The sequence below is a fragment of the Alexandromys fortis genome, unplaced genomic scaffold, assembly GCF_014885135.2.
Source record: "Alexandromys fortis isolate MF-2015 unplaced genomic scaffold, M_Fortis_MF-2015_v1.1 scaffold_113, whole genome shotgun sequence".
NCBI lineage: Eukaryota > Metazoa > Chordata > Mammalia > Rodentia > Cricetidae > Alexandromys > Alexandromys fortis.
Genome location: NW_026067988.1, coordinates 884608 through 894748, shown reverse-complemented (window position 1 = coordinate 894748; position 10141 = coordinate 884608). Strand labels below are relative to the sequence as shown.

At 37.8% G+C, this 10141-nt stretch overlaps 2 long non-coding RNA genes across 3 annotated transcripts in view; one reads left to right on the top strand and one right to left on the bottom strand.

The window, feature by feature from the left end:
• LOC126511993 (uncharacterized) overlaps positions 1 to 10141 on the top strand; it is a 1200080-nt gene that overhangs the window by 971837 nt on the left and 218102 nt on the right. The window lies entirely within an intron of this gene.
• The window catches only part of LOC126511995 (uncharacterized), a 70844-nt gene continuing 69927 nt past the window's right edge, over positions 9225 to 10141 (bottom strand). Inside the window, exon 5 of the long non-coding RNA XR_007594866.1 lies at positions 9225 to 9344. This is a non-coding gene — a long non-coding RNA (uncharacterized lncRNA). The remainder of the gene's footprint in view (positions 9345 to 10141) is intronic.

The following is a 10141-nucleotide window of genomic DNA, read 5'->3' as shown; positions in this document are numbered from 1 at the left end:
ATTTATGTGTATTTATACAGTTCACTATCATTGTAATCCCGCTTCTACAACACGTCTGGTGTGGTTGCCTTGCCTCTGTTCTTCTGCCTCTTAGTCCCCGAGTTTAACAGCTGCACACTTGTAGGATGTTGACTTTCTGAAGAGGTAAGGACAGTTGTAGGGTGCATCATCCCACAATTTGAAATTGCTTAATTACTTTCTCCTAGGATCATTAATTTAATGCTCTAGCACCTACAGTTTTGTAAAAGGGAAGGCAGAATGAAAGCACTGATGTTCATTAAAGTTGTAATTGGTGTCCTATGCATAACTTAAAATAGCCTTATGGCCATTTTCAAAACTAAGGAAAAAAATTCAATAGCTTAAAATTTACCTCATCCCAATATAACCCAATACATCATTTCATCATGTAACTGATATAAAAGTATATTAAAACTCTGCCTTCCTAAATTCTGTCATATATTTTCACAGAACATCTTAATTTGAGATAGTCATAATTCTGCTTTAATTGTGTAGCAGAGAACTAGCTCTTGGTCAAACACTACTCTGGGCAGTATCAGTTCATAGGTTAGGTTGTATTCCTGACGTTCGGTTTCCCAGGAGATCCGTAATGTCAGGTTATTACACTGTGCATAATGTCAAGCACGTTCATTTTACTGAGGAAATTGCTGCAACACATCTCAGTGTAGAAGTTATTTCTCCTTCCAAATAGCCAATGACCTGTGGGATGATTCAATGTCACTATATGAAGATTCTGTTACTTGACAAATTGGCACTGCAAGTATTTGGCATCCGTTAATGACCTTCAAGTGAACCTACAAATCAATAATGACAATATTTGTCATAAAATAAGACATATAAATATATGATTTGTTTATTTTTATGATATTTTTTAGTAGAAAGGAAATCCCATACCACCCCTCTGCCCCAAAAAGACATAATTAAATTTACATCTCAATTCTCTTTTATGGTTGAGAAGAATTTCTTTTTTTTTTTTTTTGGTAGCCTGTTCATTTAACTTCAATATACATTGTTTTCAGATTATTTTGAATTAACTATATAGTACTTTGTTTGAACAGACTGAATCTGCTCCATAACTATAGGAAAGGAAAGGGTCGAGGTTTAAGACAAGATATGCATTATCCTTCAGATGCAACAGAACGGAAACATAAATGACTATGAACCCCATTGGGACTGTGGGAACATGCCCACAGCTCACTTAGGTCTAAGCCATTTGAGGTCCTAGCACAGAGAAGTGAATATAAGCACCTGTCTGTAACCAAGAACCTATATGTAGTTGTCAATTTAAGGGAAATTTAGTTTTCTCCAATGGAGCGTTACTTAGTGTATATATAAACTTAAGTACAAGCCCCATGCCGGCAAAAGATAAACAACAGAAAGCCAATCTGATGGTATTTCTGTACATTTTTATCTCATACAGATTTATCGAGGCTTCTTTTAAAGTGGTTTTTTGCTTGAATATTATGGTTTCTGATTTTGTGCTTTGTGTGTGTGTGTGTGTGTGTGAGAGAGAGAGAGAGAGAGAGCTTCTGCTTTTTTGTGTTTTAGACTTTATTTTAATCTACTTTTTCTGTTTGTTAGTTTGTTTCTTTAATTTCTAAAGTGAGAAACAAAGAAGACTTGGGTTTGGATAGGTGGGAATGATCTTGGCTGAGATAAGGAAGTAGAAATTGTGAGCAGAATGTATTGCAGTAAAAGTAATTATTTTCAGTAAAAACACAACCTGTCTTGAAGGAGAGAGCCATACTCTGAACTTCTACATTTTCACAACAGGATTTCAAGATCCTCTCCCTTCATCTAGCATAAGGTACTTATATAGAGACTTTCTAATGCCTAAACTTGCTGTGGTTTATAGATTGTTCTAGAATTATTTCAAAACTTTCTGTGTAAGTGCATGTCCCTCCCCTCTGGAGTTTTCATAAGCAACACTACAGATTCGTTCATTATGAGCCAGGCTATGTTTTTCATTCACATACTGCTGTGACCTTTCTTTATTGCTGTTATTTAAAGAGATTTTCGAGAGTTGGAACAAACATGAAATTATTGTTTCCAGAAAAAGCAATCTTATACGGATACACACATGCATACATGTAATCAGCCCTGCAAATGCATGTTTTACCTCCCCAGATTCAAGCAGTTAGAGAAAACTATTAAGAAAAAAAAAAACAAAACAATTGCTTCTCTCCCAACGGTACAGGACCATTTTTCCCTGTCATTATTCTCTAAACAACACAAACAACAATTCACATAGCATTTGTGTTATATTGGGTATTATAAATAATCTCAAAATGACAAAGTATACAGGAGTATGTGTATAGGTTATATGCAAATTCTGTCATTTTATTTAAAGGGCTTGAACATTTGCAGGTTTTACTATCCACAGGGGAGCCCCCAAAACCATTCCCTCTTGCAGACCAAGGGAAGGCTGTATGTACAAATGGAATATATGAGCTTTAGAAATGCTTCTCTAAATTGAGTTCTTAGCTAGCTAGCATCATGGTGACTACAGCATTATCTGTGCTGTTTGCCCTTAGAACAGCCTCCGGTCATCCGGTTATTTCTCCTTAAGAGAATAAACTTAGCACACAACCTCTCCTTTCTTCTTTTATTTATTTTTCCCATGTTTGTGCATTGGAATGGATAGTTCTACAAAACACATTAAGCCTTACCTCTGTCCTGGCTTATTGCTCAGTCTCTTCAACTTCTAGGTATCCTTTTTCCCTCAAGACAAAGAGGGTTATCCTTTTGGGGGGCTGAGAATGAATAGGAATGATACAAGATGAACGTATGAAGAGTGTGATAGCACCTAGAAGATGTTCTCAGGTTCAAACCAGGCCAAACCTCAGCCCTGCGGGGAGAGGGGGTGGACACGAAGGCCCACCCTTAATCTATTTGCAATTGATACCTGCTGGGAAGGGCAAAGTCAGCTGTCTCCACTGGAGTGTCAGTGAGCATATCAGCCTCACTAAAGAGCAGGCCCCAGAAGTAGCTGGCCAACACAAAACAGACTCCATATTCTGTTATTTATGTGTTGTTTAGGTTTTGGGGGGATAAGGAGGCTTTCTGTGTAGGTTTGTTCTAATTTTGTATTTTGTTTTATTGCCTTTTTCTTCTAGTTTTAGTTTTCAGAAAGAGAAAAAAAGAAAAGAAACATAAATTAGTGGATAGGGGTGGTGGGAAGATCTGGGAGGAGTTGGAGAAGAGGCAAACATGATCAAAATATATCATAGAAGAAAAGTTTCAAATAAAAAATGTTGTCCATAGTCACAATGTCTAATTAAGGACAATTTTCTTTGCCTTATTCTGCAATAGAAATTAAATGCTAAAAAGGGTCCTTATGTAATAACTGAGCTGGTGAATTTATTTCTAGATACATTTCTGTAAATACAAGAGTGAGGATCTCTGCTTTCCCAGTGTATTTGATGCACTGTATTTTTAGTGTGTTCTAATACCCAGAGATGAGGACAAAAATGAGAGAGCAACAACAAACCGTAACTAAACATGCAGAAAGATTCCAGATGTCCAAACCACTAAAGAAATTCTTTGTTTCCCATGAAGCAGTCTTATTTCAGTTCTGAATGACCATGAGTTGCCCACCTCCTCCTAAGTCATTAGCAATAATTTTATCTGAAAAAGAAACAGCAATTTATATTTGCCGTGTAAATTAGTAAGTTTCAATGTAAAATTGTCATATATGTACTTAAGGGATTTTGATCGTACTTCTGTTAATATTATCCATACTTTTGCCCAAGTCCCTCACAAAGTAGGGTACCCTTCCAATACCGTAATGATCCCCTTTCTACTTTTGTGTCTTTAAAAGGTGAAATTGTTTCCATGTCTGTCTTCAGGACTACGCCCACTTCAACCTCCTCTTTAACAGATGGCAATTACGTTCTCCCTGTATTAGTTGGGTTGTCAAGGCAGCTACCAGGAGAAGTGATGGAAAACTACCTGCAAGGCCATTAACCATGCTTTCTGCCAGACTGAGGCCAGGGCCTCAATACCTATGGAGCCCCAAGGCCCTGTTTCCCGTTCTTTCTTCCCAGTCCTATGCTGGCCATGATTTCCTCCCTGTTTCACAAATGCTAAAGCCTCTGGAATTCTAGTCAGTGGCACAGGAATCTGCAGCACTTCTTTTGATGAATCAGGGTCTTATTTCTAGCCATCCATGTTTGGAGCTAGCTCTAATTCACCGGCCAACAGAGGGTCAAAACTTCTCATTGTCTTGATTCTGAAAAAAAAAAAATCGTGACAGGAAAGAAACAAGCAATTATCTACTGCCACATTGTGGCTTATGTTCTTATTTTACTTCATTCCTTTGCCTTGGAATGTTAGCCTTTAAAACATTCGCCTTCTTTACCTGCAATGTGACCATTCTGCCCAGCATCACCACAACCACGTTAAACTTTGGATAGTGAAAAGCTTCGGCTTCTATTTTCAATGTCTGGGCTCCAGTTCCTTGCTGCTTTATACTCCCTTTCCTCTTTGATCCTGCTTCCCTTTTCCCCGCTCTATAAATTTTGAAAAATCTCCTTCAGGTACTGCAGTGTACTGAGGTTCATGCCTCGCCCGACTTAGGTATAGAAATCCAAATGGGCACGCAGTAGTATCTTTTAGGGTGTAGGTCCGTTCAAAGATAAATGCTTAAAGCAGAGGCATAGCCCTCAGGAAGGGGATTCCTGAAGTCATCTAAGGCCCTGGAGAATTTCCTTGAATCTTCTGCGGTGAGGTTACAGACAAACAAAATGAAATAAAACGAAGCAAAAAAAAAAAAAAAAAAAAAAAAAAAAAATACTCACAAGACTTGCCAGACACCAAACAGAAAACTGTATAAACTGTGAGAAATAAATGTTTGGCTTTTGTTGGTTTTGTGCTGGTTAACTGGTCTGTGTTCCTTTACTACTGTCCTCTGAACAGTACAGTAGGGCTTGTAGTGGGTTCTAAATCTACAGGAGGCTACTATCAAATGGTTTTAAAATTTGCTGTTCTTGGCCGGACAGCTGTCATACATGCTTTTAATCCCAGCCCTCAGGAGTCAGAGGCAGGTGGATCTCTGATTCTAAGGACAGCTTCATCTACAGAAGCTAGTTCCAGGTCAGGCACCAAAGTTACAGAGACCCCTGCCTCAAAACAATTATAAATGAATAAATAAATAAATAAAATTTGCCGCACTGATATATGTTTTATACACAAATATATATAACATATATTATATAATATAATATATATTATATTCATATATACACATATAATACACACATGTATATATCAGTGTATATTACATAGCACATATATATACTTGTAATATTTTCTCTGTAATTGTCTATTGTTCCTTTAAATTCACTCCCTTATAAAGAAAAATGCCTGCATTTTAAGCAAGCCAGCACATTTAAAAGGTCACAACGAACTGCAGACAGCTGACTCACAACTAAAATAATTAGTCCGCTGTAATGTCTGTTGGTGACATTTTTCTGAAGTTTCAGGTTTGTTTTCCAAACTAAGGTAAATGTGATGGTGTCTTGCAGTATCGAAGGTTGGTAAGTCACACTACTCCACTTAATATGTTGTTCCATTTACTCTGCCATGAAGCCTAATTGGCCATAATACAATAAACATAGGTAATAATCACACTTCTACCATCGGATTAACCTTTGGGTGAGCGAAAGCTCACCCAGAATGAAAATGGTTTATTTTTAAATTTTTTTTGATATTTTTTCTTTTAATTGAACTTTTTACACAGCGCATCTGGATTATTGGTTCCTTGTGATTCTGCTTCACGGTAACAGTGCCACCTCTAGCATTGCTTTTCTTATTCATGGTTGTTTCAGTTTTCTCTGTTTTGGTTTATTTTGTTTCCATATGAAGCTGAGAACTGTCCTTTCAACAACTGTGAAGAATTTTAACGGGGATTGCGTTCAATTTGTAGATTATTATGGTAGGATGCCCAATCTCGCGGTTACTCCTACAGATCCGTATGTATGGGAGAGTATTCCTCCAACTTCTCATAGCTTCTACAATTTCTTCCTTGAACATCTTAAAATACAAATCTTTCACGTGTTAATTACCCCAAGATATTTTATATTATTTGAGCCTATTATGAAAGGGGTGGTTTTCCTGATTTCTTTCTCAGGCCTCCTCTCCACCTCCTCTAAAATTCAATCTTACCTCACTACACACTTCCAGAATCTGAGGTCTGTACAGATACCTGGGGTCTGGTCAGCCACCTGCAACCATGTTGGTGTCTGAGGGCCATGTTGCTGCTGGGGCCATACCGATCTAGGTAACATGTACTTCCACCGGAGTCATGATGATGTCTGGGACTGAGCTGGTGCCTAGGCCCATGTCTACATCCATGGTCTCAGTGTAGCTTGGATCTTTGTTGATGTCCGTGGCCTGTGTTACTACAGAGGAGCATGGGTATCATATATGTTAAAATTTGAGGGTTGTGCTTAACTAGATCTACCTCTCACTAGCCATGGTATAGCTGGCCCTGCTCCTCCCTGAACACTGTATCAGGGAAAATAGCTCCCCCCTCACCATGGGGGTAATTGGAGAGCTGTCACTGAAGGTATAGGCCTAGAAGAGATGGCTCTACCTCTCACCTGAGAGGGGTGGTCCTTTTGACCCAGACTGAATAGCTTAGCTACGTCTAGAACCCACATCCTTAACCTTAGGTCAACCTACCATGACATCTACCCCATCTAAGACCTGTTTGAACATGTGAAAGGACTGATCTTGTTGAATGATAGCCACAGGGTCCACATAACTTGGGGTACCAGCAGGCTATCTGGCAGGAGTTTCAGTAAGGGTCCAGTGATAATTGTGTGACAGAGACCAGCAGTCTTGAGCCAGAGCAACGAATGACTCATTGGAATGAACATTTGCAAGTGGGGCTGATTAGACAAAATGGTACGCTGTGTGACAGACACATCAGAGCTCCAAGTGCCACTAGAACAAATGAGGAGGTGTTTGAAAGATGGGAAAGGTGAAGGAGAAAGATAGCTTCGGTTTGCTTTTAATTAATTTTGGGGAGGGTTACTTTTGGGAAAAGTTGTAAGGGTGAGGGGCAGATATGAAGGCTCTGGGAGGTGAGCGGGACTGGGATGCATGATATGAAATTCGCCAAGAACAAATAAAGAATGGTGTTGCATATAATTTTCCTATTTTGTTATTGGCACATGCATTAATATGGCAATGCTACAGAGCAAATTCTAATTGTACAATGATGCAACAACAAAGAAATCAGTTGTTCACAATTTTACCAGAAAAAAGAATATATATTATTATTGAAATCTGAAAAAATGGTATTGAGTGCTACATATAATTTATATAACATACCATATATTATTATTAGAACATGGCTCATAGTTGTTAGGCACAGGTAGGAAATGGAGGAAGAAGGCTCATTTTAAACAGTAGTACTCTGCTACATGTGTATATTTCTATAACTATATATGTGTCTATCTATCTATCATCTGCATATCTATGTATATATTCTATAATCTATCATCTATCGATCTTTGCATCTATCTACTATCTATCTATGTGCTCAGATGTTTATGTTAGTATATTAACCTCATTGTTTTCTAACCTCCAGAATATCACAATTTCAGATAATATGAAAAATAATACATTCCTGTCATTCAATATTCATCTCAAGGGCATTGATTTGAGAAAAAAAGAAAAATGAGTTGCAGAGTTTTAATTTCAGAGATAAGCCTTAAATATCTGTTGGTCCTCTGATACAAGATTGATTAAGTGTCTTTATTAGTTTCCTATGATCAACCACCAATAAGTACTCAGCAAGCAGCAGCTGCATCACACTCAGGCTATCAACCACTTTTTCTATCATTTAAATAAGTATCATGTGTAACTATGAGGTCAATGAATCAATTAGTCATATTTCTTTCCTTAAACACCATCCTTCTTTGACAGTAGTCTTCTGCTTAAGGTGTTAATAGAGTTGATAACTTGGAGTGTGAGGCTTGGCTCTACCTTTTTAAACAGGGCACTGTGGAAATTCATCTCTTTTCAGCAACACAGAGGCCTCATGATCTGTCGTTCTAGAAGATAGCATTTGTGGAAAGTGCAGACTAGCAGGGACACCTTGCATGTGGCATTGATTTCCCAGTCTCTTCTATCAGGCAAGAATTAATTTTTCCCTTTTATGTTTCACCCAAAGTTAGTCTTTTGACATTTGCTGTATTTATCAGTGTGGTGCTATGAACAATGAGGTATACACAGAGCAGAAATTACCAGAAGTTTATAATCATAACCATTTGGGCTTTGTTTTTTTTTTTTTTTTTAGTTTAGAAATGCATATTTGGGTCTTTGCTTAATTGCTTCAAATTTTCAATCCTATCAGTGTGGTTCCTCTCCCCAAGAGACCATGTATTCACCAACGTTCTGCTCTCCCTTGATCTAGTCTCTCTCATGCAAGAAGTTCTTCATAGAACACTTTATTTTATCCAAAATCTCAGACTTCTCTTAATGCCTTCCTTTTCTCCCTTTGTACCACAAATCACCACCTGGGTCTTTTGTCATGTCTTCTACAGCTTTTGTTTTCCATTTTATTGAATACCCTTTGCACATATTTTTATATATAATATGGATTTTATTTTACCAAACAAACCAATTCTGACTGTCAAGAAGAGTATTCTCCACTTCGTGGTTAGTCAAACTTTTGGTCTGCTGATAAGATCTGAGAGAATATGGGAAGACATATTTATTCTTGCAATTACTTCCACAGATTTCAGCTCAAGGTCTGTGAAATCATTTGCTGCATGCCTGTTGTGAGCTGAAATAACACAGTAAACAGAATCTCAGAGAATTATTTTTCATGTTGTCCCATCCAGAAAGCTGAAAGAGACCTGAATGGGTGTCTGAGCAGCAGTATCTTAGCAGGGCATGTTTCCAGATACTTATTTCTTCCAACACAGGTCTGTCTCCTACTTTGCACCACAGTACCACATTGCCATTATTTCTGGAATTTACTGAAGGAGTAACCACTGAATAAATTACAGTTTTCATGAACCAGTCGTTTCACTGAAGGTCATCATCTGGGAGCCAGGCTTTTATCAAGGCTTTGGTGGACATTTCTGATTTAAGCCATAAGAATTATTTTCTTTCCTTCATAAATGTTACTGTTCTAGTCTTGATCACGATCATTTCGCTTACAAACTGTACTTACTGTTAGATATTTTGTTATTTTGTAAACATTGAAAAACTCTCCTGATTTTCCATGGCACACACGAACATTGATAGACACAAAGGAATAGAGGGTTACGATCTGACTTCTTAATATTGCGTTGACATCTTCTTGAGTCCTGCGGACAATGAGGGCTGCTGAGAAGCCAAGGACAATGCCACTGGGTTTTGATCCTACTTCATGTTCTGGCTTCGTGGGAGCCTAGCCAGTTTGGATGTCCACCTTCCTAGACCAGGATGGAGCGGGGAGGACTTTGGACTTTCCACAGGGCAGGGAACCCTGACTGCCCTTCAGACTGGAGAGGAAGGGGGAGAGGAGTGGGGGGGAGGGGGAGAGGAGAGGGAGGAGGGGGGAAAAGGGAGACGGGGAGGGAAATGGGAGGCGGGGAGGAGGCGGAAATCTTTTTTTTTTTCAATAAAAAAATTATATTTAAAAAAAAGAATGTAACAAATAGTATATTTTATCAGAACAGACTTAATAATTGCTTAAGCGTGTTCTGATCATATAAAATAAATGTATCTATAAATTGTGACCTAAAAAATAAATAAATAAATAAATAAATAGTTACATGTAATCCATGAAATTAATTTCTTTTTCCCATATGACTCTGAAGAAAATTAGGCAAATTTTACAACAATGCAAGATATTCAAATTATACATGAATCCATAAGACTGGCAGTTTTCAAAGTGGCAGGACCATAGTCACTTAATTTTATAATAAATCTTGAAACTGAGTAAACTTCTCCATTATCGCCACAAGTAAACTCCTAGCAATTCTTTGGAAATCCAAGGCCTTCTGTCAGGAAATTGATAAAAATAATTGAAACTATCTTGATTCCATGCAAAATTTATTGAATCATGAATGACTAATTTGAGGATGAAAGATGACAAGTCTTAGACATGTTCAAATGAGTT